At 52.5% G+C, this 11667-nt stretch overlaps 1 long non-coding RNA gene across 1 annotated transcript; it reads right to left on the bottom strand.

Moving 5' to 3' along the window:
* Positions 1–9891, bottom strand: LOC135575900 (uncharacterized). The gene is made up of 3 exons (XR_010467315.1): positions 9406–9891; positions 2428–2773; positions 1–1824 (listed from the first exon to the last, which is right to left on the bottom strand). It is a non-coding gene; the product is annotated as an uncharacterized LOC135575900 (long non-coding RNA).
* Positions 9892–11667: the final 1776 nt, after the last annotated feature.

Genomic DNA, 11667 nt, shown 5'->3' with positions numbered 1-11667 from the left:
CAGACACGGAATATTTCCTGATGGAAGTTCCAGATCCGCATCGAGTCATTTCAGCGTCTTTCTAATGAAGACATTACACCGACCTTGTTAAAAACATTGGGATTTTCATCCTAATTGAGAAAACAGCATTTTTCAACTGTTTCAAAAGAAGAATAAAACCCAACTATTATCAGCCCATCTTTTAGATGATAAGGGAGGGAGCTCTGTGAGGAAAGATTTCGAAGTCTGCTTTGTTTCCAATCAGCTTTGAAATCAACAGACAACCCTGAGAATTTTGTTTTTCAGAACTACCGTGTTTAATTCTATTTACTACTTCCAGGCAATTCTATATACACACACTGAAAAACTCAGCCAGAGCACTTTAAACAAATCCTCCTGCTCTTTCAGATGTGTCGTTTCTCCTGCGGGTAGGATTGCAGGATACAGATCAATTAAGTTAAAAACAAAACCAAACCTGGAGGAGAGGCCGGGGAGGAACAGGGTTGTTCGTGCCCATGCGGCTGTCCCTGCGCGACCTGGCTCGGGCGTCCGTCTCACAGACACCTCTGCTGCAGCTTCAGGAGGGGTTTAGCGCAGGTGTTTTGAAGGCGCTTTCCCTAACCGGGCCGGTTGGCAGCCGCTGGGGTCCGGCACCCGTGTCCGTGCAGGCTCTGCCGTGTCGCACCGCGGGCAGACGCACCTTGTGAGCCACAAATACTTGTGGTCAGAGTTACACCAGCAATCCCATTTCCTTCTCTCTCCCAAAATGAGACTCTCTGCCTTATTCTTCTACCTGTTACCAACGGCCTTTTAGATCCTATGATAAACCATTCCAGAAGTCCAAACTAATATTGTTAACTATGAATCTTCTCCTATAAATAATTCTCAGGAGTAGATCAATGCTACAACCGAGTCAATGGATTCACTGGAATCATTTCTTCCTGTTACTCCTGGATTTTTTTTCCTTGTCGCCACTAATCGATTATGATGATAAAACCACCCTGGAACATCCCCAAAATAAAGATAAACAGTGTGTATTACCAGAGGCCGGGAGCGCACGCAGCACTGAAGATGCGTTACCTGCTCTGTGGCGCATTTGTTTTCCCCTACAGACAGTTAAGGGATAAAAAAGAGGAGGCACGGTAAATGAATGGTCTGGAGGCAGCACAGCATTAATTCCCTGACCTTCTGCATCGAGTGACTAAGAATCTCAATCTCAATTATTCCTTTCATGATGGAATCTAAAATAGACACAGCAAGTCCTCACATTCCTGCTCAAAAGCAGGAGAGGTGGAATGAGACGAGCCAGCCCAATCACTCCGTACTGAAACCACATTCATTATCAGTTCCATGTCATTCAAAAAAATTGATGGCAGGAGAAAGCAAGAGCATCCAAGGAGAATTACTGCAAAATGTGCACTGGCAGTATCTGTATAAATACAGACACGCTGTTATGTATGCATATGCACTTAAAATTCACGGGTCTGAAGCTGAATCGGGGGTAGGAAAAACAAGTCACTCCCTAGAGGGCATCACCACTATAAATTTCCAACAAGCAGATCAAAATTGCTGAAAACACCCTTGATAAGCAAAACCACCTCTGTGTAGATGGTGGGGATCCTCGCCATTATGTGAGTTTGCCCCACTGATAGGGACAATCTGGGAGACCCCGTTACAAGATCTGGACACACCACACGACCTGGGGAGGCTCAGGGATGGGGAACCAGATGTGATGAGGCACGAGGAGAAGGTAAAGGGAACCATTCATCCCGTGGGCTTAATTGCTCTGCAGATCCTCTCTGCTGCACGGTCACGTCCCAAAGCGTCTGTGTTCGGTGGCTGATCCTATGGTGAGAACAAAGAGTTTTCCAGATTTGCCTGGCTGTTGGGAGCACAAGGAGGACACGTCCCACCGTGTCCCCTCGCCCAGAGGAGAATCACTGTGGTGGCCACGTCCCACCACATCCCACCACATCCTACCACATCCCACCATGTCCCCACCATGTCTCCCTCCCACAGCAGCTGTCACCAAGGCTCCTTGGTCCCCCATCCTAGGTTTACATCTAACACAGCCCCTGCCTGTCCAGCAGCAGAGACTGGTCTCTGCAGGGCCTGGTGCGGCACGCGGGAACCGGCAGCAAGCCCGGGAGACAAGAGGTCACACGCAGCCTCTGGCCGTATCTTAAATTCCAGCATTGTACGTCAGGAAGAAATGTGCCTGGCAAATGTAGCTGTAACTGCATTAAAACACGATAATTTAATTCTAACCACATCGTTAGGGAGGTGCAGATCAGATAAGCACGAAGGAGGGACGGAGCTGGTGTTTGCCGCTGCGCTGGGCTGGCGGGAGCCTCGTCCCCTGTCACCGAGCGACCCATCCATCGCACATTCCAACCGCAAACCTCCCCCTGCCCGGGACCATTCTCCCGTGGTTAAGAAGTTCCTCACCTTTGCGCATCCTCTCCCCTTAGATTTAAAACACTGATGGCTGACTGCCAAGGTCCTGGATTCCCGGTCTGACTCCTGGGCAGCCATGAGATCAACTCTGTTGTTCCAAATCATCTTAAGCAGCGGTGAATGCTGAACTTGTGCTCGTACCTCTGCTGAATCAGGGCTTTGCCAACTTCCTGCTTTATTTATTTGGCTTTTTGTGACTGCTGAGCCGCAGTGGCAAGGATCCCGCCTTGAACCTCCCCGGGGCTTCTCCTGATGAAAGGCAAAGGCTGCGAACACTCCGGAGTCTCAGCTACATTGGGAGGGTAGTTTCATGAAGATTCATGTCTTTCGTATTGTTCTGTGAAATTAAAGAGCAGAGGAAAATCACTTTTGAGGAAGTGAAGATCTACTGCAATAGTTTGTGTGTAAACATAATTAAGCAACTGGTCCTGACACATCTGCCCCTTCTCAGCCAAAGTTCAACTGGAGTTTTCATCAATGTTAAGATCAAGCTATGCAAATAATTTAAACAGGCTTCCTCAGGAAAGTGAGATCCAAAAGCGATTTCGGGTGACAAGGCCGATAACAATGCTCCCCTTTGGGTGACAAGGCCGATAACAATGCTCCCCTTGGTCCTTCTGAGCCAGATCCGCGTTTTTGGGTCCTTCGTTTCTCTTCCTGCATCATCCATGTGGCAGCTTAATATTCACACTCAGCTGTGTGTAAAAGCCTGTTCAAGGCACAGCCGCCCGCACGGCAAGCCTGGCTTTTGGACTCCAGATACACTCCGAACTGGTTATAGCCAAGCAAAACCAAACTACTCTTAAGCTGAGCTTGGAACATCGAGCTTGGTGGCGATATTTAGAACTTTGGGTCCCCGGGTAGGAAATGGTTTTCTAAAATGTCTGCTTTTTTGTTTCCTTTTTGTTTAAAGTAAATGTATAGCCTTTGAAGCTCTAAGGGAAGAACTTGAAAAATGTGACCTTTAGAGCTTTGATACTAGATGACAAATAAAGAGAATCCAAAGGACAATCCCTTTAAAAGTATATGTGGCTATTACTTAGCGAGCAGAGAGAGGAAACAAGGCTGACATGTTTTGCTCGGGGGCCAAGACTGACAGCAGCCTTTTATGCTTTCCTTAAAACATGGGTGTGATAAGGCGGTACTTGAGAAAGTTTCAGCTTCACCTTTGGTGTCAAAATCTCTGCATGGTTTGGGAATGGCACCTGGGGACCCACCAGGATCCTCTTTGTGCTATTTCTTATCAGGGTGCTCTTTCACGGAAAATAAAGCAACTTGGGAAATGTGGGCAGTGCTTCACTGGGGTGACCAGAGTCTCCCGGACGTGTTCGTCCTGACTGGGGCCGTTTTGGAGTCGTACATCGTGAGAGCTCCCTCGCTCCCGTGGTGTGTTGGTGCGGCGTTGCTGCGGTGACGCCTCGCTCGTCACGCCCCGTCAGCCTCTGGCCACCCCGGCCTCCGCCCGCGAGAAAGTGTTCAGGGCAGCAGGAACAGTTTCATTTATTGTTTTCCAAGACTTTTGGAAACTTGCACTGTTTGTTTTGAAACTCAGATTTATTTCCCTTTGGGTACCCAGCTGTTGCCATATGGTTTATCTATGGTACCATTTACCATAGATACGAGATGGCTGGTTCAAATCAATACAGGGACAATATTTAGTTGTTCTGTACCAACAACAAAAAAATAAAATTAAAACCAGCACAAACTTAGCCGAGAAACTAATAAGAAGGCAAACTCAATTACTGTTTCATCTGGCATTATTGTAGCTTTGCTGTGCTTTGTCAGAGACTTCTTCCAGGCAAAATTGGAGAGATTGTCTTGTCTGGATGTTATGAAGTAGCTAATCCCTTCCGCAAGTGGAGGAGAGCCAAACGTTTCACATTGGGGCAGCACAAGTGTAAATATGGTGACAAAGTGCCACCGCCGGCTCCCTGCCCTGCCCTCCGAGGCAGCTTCCCGGCCGTCTGCATCCTGTGGGACACCACGATTCCTCCAGGATAGGCCAAAACACCCCCTCCCCCCACCCCCTGGCTGCCCCACGAGCACCAGTGGGTCAGGGACACACACCCGCTCTGCTCACAACAGGAATTAACCAGTTAACGAGCCCAGCAGAACCAGCGTCCAGCCAGCAACAGGCACCCCGGCGTGCGTGGGCACCGGAGCCGCAGCAGCTGGGGAGCAGCTCACCCGGCCCCAAAAACGCAGCTGGGGCGAGGGCTGCGGGAGCCATGGGCTGTCCCAGCGCCAAGATCCGGGTCGGGAATGACCCAGCAAGGGGGACAGAGCAGAGGGACATGAGGTGTGTGGGGACCAAGGGCCACGGGTAGTAAATCCCCGCACAGCCAGCGGATTCAGCTCACTGGCTCCTCTGCTGCTGCTGGGGAACAGGAGGAAAAGGTATTTTTAGAAAAACGAGAGGCCGCTGTTCAATGTCACCGTGCTCAATGAGCAGCTCTGTTCCAGCTCTGCCGGTGGCACACGGCCCCACCGAGCAGTGAGCGCGGCTGCCACCAAAGCGCTGCTGAGAGCAGGGACCCCCATTTGTGGGGACCCCCATCTGCAGGGACCCAGCCCGCAGGGACCCCCCTCTGCAGAGATCCCCATCCGCAGGGACCCAGCCCGCAGGGACCCCCCAGGCCCGGGCAGCCCCATTCTGGGCAGAGCTGCCCGGTGCTGAGCGGAGGTTTGTAGCTGCGGTGGGAAGGGGACAGAAGCGCTGCCGTTCCTGTGCCACATCGCTGGGCCATTATTTCCAGTAAAGACAAAGTCTTATTTTCACATAAGAATGACTATTTTTTTGTTACTTCACACTTCAATGCGACCAGGGCAAGGTTGCCTTAAACAGGAATTCATAAAGGTCGAATCTTCAATCACACTGCACGTTAACCCGGAGCAGCATGTTTGTGTAAACAGCACCAACGTGACCAACACCTCTGGGCTCCGCAGAGATCTGTTACAGCCCTGGGAACACAAACCCACAAACCCGCATGTATCAGCATCTCCAGCACAAAACCCGCATTCTGCCCCTTTTCCGTAACGGTAACAGAGACAGAACAGCCGCTAACCCGCCCGTCACCCCAAACCCAGCGCTCAGGTAAAACCCATTTGCAAAGCTGGGGAAACGAGAAAGGTTGCTCAGCTGGAAAAACTGCCCAGGCGCTCGGCGCTGTCTGCACAGACGTGGCTGTGTATATATAATACGCACATGGATATATTTAATGATAATTACTTCTTTTCAGCAGCAAGCAATGTGCCTGTTACAACCAGAAATGATTTTGCTGTTTCGACGTTGGGAAATCTGCAAGTCAAAGGTGAGGAAACGACCGCACGGAGCAGCCGTATTAAAAACCCCAATCTGGCAGCAGCAGCCGCCCGCGATTTCTGGGAGAGCCGATTGCCAATCATTTTATACCTCTGCGCTTTAAATAGCAATAATGTGTTGAATGTGAAATTGCCTGTGCTGATGTGGTTTGCTCCACGCTATTAAAATACAAGCGTTGGGACACATATTACACGTTTGTGATTCTTCAGAGACATTGTTGGGGGAAAAATACAAACTCCAGGAGAAATTTGGGGAAGGGGGAACCCAAGAGGTAAAGGGGAAAGGAAAAGTGGACAATTGGGTCTCTGAAAGATCACAAGGATACAAAAGGAAACTGGGAAAACACCGTTTAGCTTGTATACGCACAGGAAACAGCCAATTACTTCAAAGGCATTGGAGTACATTAAGTTACGGAGATTATTTCCTATAAGGTTTATTCCCTGTCCGATTTCCATTTGGTTTGCTCTGGTTTGGCCCATTCCAGACCAGCACTTGGCCCAACACCTCAGCCACTGTTTTGGATCTCGGCTGCGGGATGGGGGTCCTGTGGGGGGCACAGCGGGATGGGGGGAGAACAGTGGGATAGGGGGTCCTGCTGGGGGCACAGCGGGATAGGGCGAACAGGGGGATGGGGCGAACAGGGGGATGGGGGGGCACAGCGGAATAGGGGGGAACAGCGGGATGGGGGGGAACAGCGGGATGGGGGGGAACAGCGGGATGGGGGGTCCTGTGTGGGGCACAGCGGGATGGGGTGGAACAGCAGGATGGGGTGGAATAGCAGGATGGGGGGTCCTGCCAGAGGGAACAGCAAGATGGGGGGGAACAGTGGGATGTGGGGTCCTGCAGGGGGCACAGCGGGATGGGGGGAACAGTGGGATGGGGTCCCTGCCGGGGGGAACAGTGAGGGCGAGACACAGAGAACCAGGGTGAACATCTTCCTGATGGGGAACAAAGCAAAGAGATTTAAGGTCCTGTCTCGCTCCAGTTTTATTGTTCCGTCTGCAGCAGATACAGGACTGATTTTTTTTTATTAATATTTTTAAGAGGATGGGCACACCAGTAAAGTCCTGGTAATAAACGGTGCCAGAAGGGAATAAAAACGGAAGTATCTCTGTTCTTCACAGTCACGGATGCTGTGCTCTTTAAACAAGGTCACACAGAACCGGCGCCCAAGCCCACGTGTCCCCTGCCCCGTCCCCTGGTCCCGTGCTCCCCACGCTCCCACCTGCTGCAGCGTCACCAGCAGCAGCTTCACCCCGAATGGCAACAGCATCTCATCCGTCCCGCGGCTCATCGCTGCGCCCACGGGCCTCAGAGCCAGGCAGACACGGGTGCAACACGACCAGCGTTAAGAGGCTGAGAAAATTAACTTCAAAACGTTCAGTGTGAAGAACAAAGACTTTAGACACGAGCTGGAAGACAAATGGTGCTCAGAGGAGGAGCCGGGCCGGGCGAGTGCAAAGGTGCTGTGTTTACAGCAGTTGTAGCGCAGAGGAGATGGCAAGTGAGGTATTGATTTGATAAGCAGATGAGCTGAAATTCTGAATGCATTGGAGATGCTGATAGGGAAAAAAAGAGGGAGATGGAGAGACAGGGGAAAGCAAGAGAAACAGCTGTGTACACTGAGACGCGTGAGATGTGATGGAAAATAGAAGGTCATTGTGATCCACGAAATTCTCAAAAGAAATAGGAGAGGTGGAGATCGCAGGAAGACAGCAGATGTTTTCATGCCAAGACAATGATGGAACCGTAATTACAGCAAGATAGAGCATCCTGCATAGTCACAGCAACAAAGAAACAAAACAAAACCCCAAACCAGACACATCTGATTGGCAACTGGAAAAGGCTGCAGAAAGGTAATAAGCATTTAGCTCTTCTATTACCCAGGGTCAGACAAGCGGAAGCAACAGGGCACCTCCTCAGCGCAGGGCAGAAACGCTGCCCCAGAGGTCAGGCTGTAGCAAACCCCACGTATTTATACACGTATTTATCTGGGTCTCACACACAGTAGAGCTGGAGGCTCAGAAATCTTTTTCTCTCCCCATTTCCAATGGGGGGGTGCAGGCACGCATGGCCTGAGGATGCTCAGCAGACAAGGGGGCGAGTGCTTGTCCTGGGCAGACCCGGCCCTGGGCTCTTGCTCAGGGGTAAAACCCGAGTGAGCAGCAGAGCCGGGTCTGTCTGGACAGACGGACATGGCCCTGGGATCACGCTGCTTGTATTGGGTGCCAATACAAACACAGAAGTTTTTCAGTACCAACATCTACAAGTCCATTTCCAGCGTGAGCGCAGTGAGCTCACTTCATTTTGGCCAGGGGGGAAAAAGCCCTGATTTGAAAATAAAACCAACTTGGTTCTGTGCACAGGGCGGCTCCGTGTGGAACAGCACGGCACGAGCGCCAGGAAAAACACCCCAGCAAATTAGGGGTCAGGCTCTGCAGGGGAAAAGTAACACTCTTCCCTTATCATCTCAAGTCCAGACACTGTGTAAACACGACTCTGCACAAGCAGAGATACAATCTGCACCTGCGAGCAGAGAGGAGCATGCAAAGCATGTAGATCGAGGGCCTGTGGACATCTTACGGCTCATATATACGTCTTCCTCAAGGACTGAGAGCCTGGACACTTCTCTTGCACTAGTCAGGCAAAAATAGCTCAGGCTTGCTGTCGGCAGCACAAGGCTCAGCTTAGGCTCGAGTGCCATCTGCTGCTCCGCGCCCTGCGGGGACGCGGGGACGCGCTCCGCCCAGCCGCTCTGCTCGGGAGCTCAGCAGCCCCTGTTCGCACGGCTGAAACCGGCAGCAAAGGTGGAAGGAGCAGCACCCGGGGACGTGTGGAGGGGACAGGACAGGTACAAAATGGAGGGGAAAAAAGAAAAGAACCCAAGGTGACTTTCCTCCGCTCCGCCTCTCCCCCTAGACAGGACCCGCAGAGCCCCACGCAGCCCATGCACCTGTGTGACACGCCGTTTGTCCCAGCAGCGCGGGGCTGGCCCTGAGCTTGTCCTTTGACATCCAGAAACGTAGCAGAAGAATCAGGGCTATGGACCTGGCAAGGCAGCCAAACGTTTCTCCTGCTCTGACAAAATAATCCTTCCGTGGAGAAGACGCATCTCCTGCGGAAGGGCTGGGTTCCCAATGTCCCTCCCAGTGTCCCCTCCACGCTGGGGACAGGGGAGCTTAGTAGAGACCAGGACAGAACCAAGAGACCCTTCTGTTGCTGTCTGCAGGTACAAACCAACACACATTTCTCCGGAGGGCCAGAACAGCCGTTCAGGTGCACTTGGAGACACAGACACTACACCCAGACAACACACAGGAGCCAACCCCAGCTCTACAAATCTCTTTGTAAGTGCTGTTCTCCAGAAATGAGGGCATCTCACTTGAAAGAGCATGAAACATCTCATCAGCATTCTTGAATCCAGACTGTGGAGTTCAGGTATAAAAGAAGAACATCACACACGCAACAGACGGAGTTTTGAAGCTGGGACATCAAGCGCATGAACCAGCAAGTCCCTTTGACGCCAGGTCCCCTCTCGGGAGGGTCGACACCTCGGTGCAGTCACGGCAGCTCCCATCAGCTCCTCCTGCAGGGATGAGAACGCGTCGCAAACACCCAGCCCTGGGTTTAGGCACAAAACCACGTACCTGGGGATCTGCAGCAGCTCTTGTGTGCTCTGGGTTCGGCGGGAGGAGGAAAACTGAGGCACGCACCTCAGAGAGGCCCACAGGGCTGGAGGAGGCCCAGGACCTGGTGTTGGGGGTGTGTGGCACCCACCAGTTCTCATGTAAGGAGGTAAATAGACCTGGGACGCTTCAGCCTGGAACACAGACAGGTTACAGCAGAGGAGTCCATAGGCTGCCCGGCCATATAGACAAGGAAAGCGAGGGCCATCACTCACCTTTCCACAGTACCGGGTGATGCTTTACCCAGGGATGCTTTCAGGCAATTTAGAAAACAAACAGGAAGCACTTTTTTCACTCACACGTAATTAAGTTGTGGGACGTATCGCCACAGGATGTTGTGGAGGTCAGAAGGACAAATGGACTCAAAACACCATTACACAAATTCACCGGAGACAGTTTACGTGTGTGTGTTAAGGGCAACGCTGGGTGCAGCTTTTGGCTCAGAAGTCCCTGCGTTGCTCGTGGCTGGAAAGAGAGTGTGGCAGGGAAGAACTGCTCCATCCTGGATCCATCTTCTGCTCCCACCCAAATCACCCGCAGTTCTCACAAGAACCATTCACAGAACGGCTGAAACCCTCCCCCGGGTGCCCAGAACAGCCAGGTTTTTCCTCTCCTTTGCAGTGTTGCTGGTTTTTCATTTGAAGGGGGCGGGGAAGGGGGCAGAGGTGGCTGAAGCCAAAACAGAGCCCCTGAGACAATAAACAAAATGCAAGACACGTGTTCTTTAATTCTCACTCAGCAGCCTCCGTCACACAGGCTTCCTGGGGACAGCAGCGGGGACCCGCCAGGTCTGTGTGCCACAATAGAATTAAAGTAAGAATAAAATTTATTATTTTTAATCTTTAGAGGAACCCCACAGCCGGTGAAGTTCCCACCAGCGGTGCCAGGAGCGGCTGCAGACGCGGCTGAGCGAGGGGAGAGCAGAACCGCTCGTGTCAGCGGCTCGAGTGCCAGTGCCGGACAAGGGCACCATTCTCCTCCCTGCTCCAAACACACCCTGCAGGCTCCTCCCTGATCCCTCACTAAAGAGCCTTTCAGGCTACCAGCCACAGGAAAACCACCGCGGGCTTTGCCCAACAACGGGCCCTGGGGCTCCGGAGGTTTGTCAGGAAGGTGCCGCTCACCCAGGGACAAGTTTGGGCTCAGCTGGCCTGGGCAGGGGCTGCAGAGCATCCCCCCCATCCTCACCCTGGGGCTGGGAGCATCCCCCCCCATCCTCACCCTGGGGCTGGGAGCATCCCCCCCCATCCTCACCCTGGGGCTGGGAGCATCCCCCCCCCCGCCCACCCCGGCAGGATGTCTGGGAGGGAGGTCCGTGCTTCCTGCGCAGGGAAGGCCGGATCGCGCCTCGTGGCAGGCGGGAAGCTCTCCCAGAGGAAGTGGTAAATGAGGCGTCTCCAGAGACCTCATTCATTTGGCCCGTAATAAAATTACCACTTTTCAAAAGGGAAAAGCCCCTTTGAATGGCTCCAGTCAAACTAAGCCCGTGGGACAGCTTAGCACAGGCACACGTGTGCTCAAGCCAGGTTTGCAGCCAAGAATTGCGCAGGCGTTGCGGGGCCGTGGCTGGTGTGATGAGGGGTGCGCCCCCCAACCCCACCCCAGCTGCTGCAGATCCCAGTGTGGACATGACCACAAACTGGGGAACCACCAACAGCAGGAGTTGAACTCCGTCACAAACGCATTCATCCCCCTGCACACAGACTAAGTAGTCCAGGGCTAAACTCCTAAAGAAAAACACCCACCATTTCCCAACTAACACGTGTTTGGATGTGCTGGCCACACGCTGTACCTTGGGAGATCTCTGGGATATGGGAGTAGACAGAGGGAGATCCATTTGCTTTCAGACCCTCAAAGTGCAGCATCTGCAGCCCCTGGGGATGGTCTGAACTACATTCTACCTCTTCTGCTTCAACATTGGCAAGCAAGGCTCCTGGACCGCAGCCACCCTGCTCCCACATCCTGCAGTGACAGCAGCTCCGGGCCAGCTGCTCACAAAGACTCCAGCACCAGCTTCACAGGAAAAAGAGCCTGTAGAAGGTAAGCCAGAAGAGCACCGGTGTGAGGTGGAGAGGGGTTCAGACAGGCCACGCTCACCCAGCACTTGCCTAAGCAGCACTGAGTTGTAGCCCAGGGTGTCTACTGGTTGTGTGTGTATTGTGCAAGGAACCCAAGGCATGGGTTTGGATCCTCGAGATGGGGAAGGCCGGTACCTGGCACCCT

The sequence above is a fragment of the Columba livia genome, chromosome 20 (assembly GCF_036013475.1).
Source record: "Columba livia isolate bColLiv1 breed racing homer chromosome 20, bColLiv1.pat.W.v2, whole genome shotgun sequence".
In the NCBI taxonomy this organism is placed as follows: Eukaryota; Metazoa; Chordata; class Aves; order Columbiformes; family Columbidae; genus Columba; species Columba livia.
This window is presented reverse-complemented; position numbering and strand designations above follow the sequence as displayed.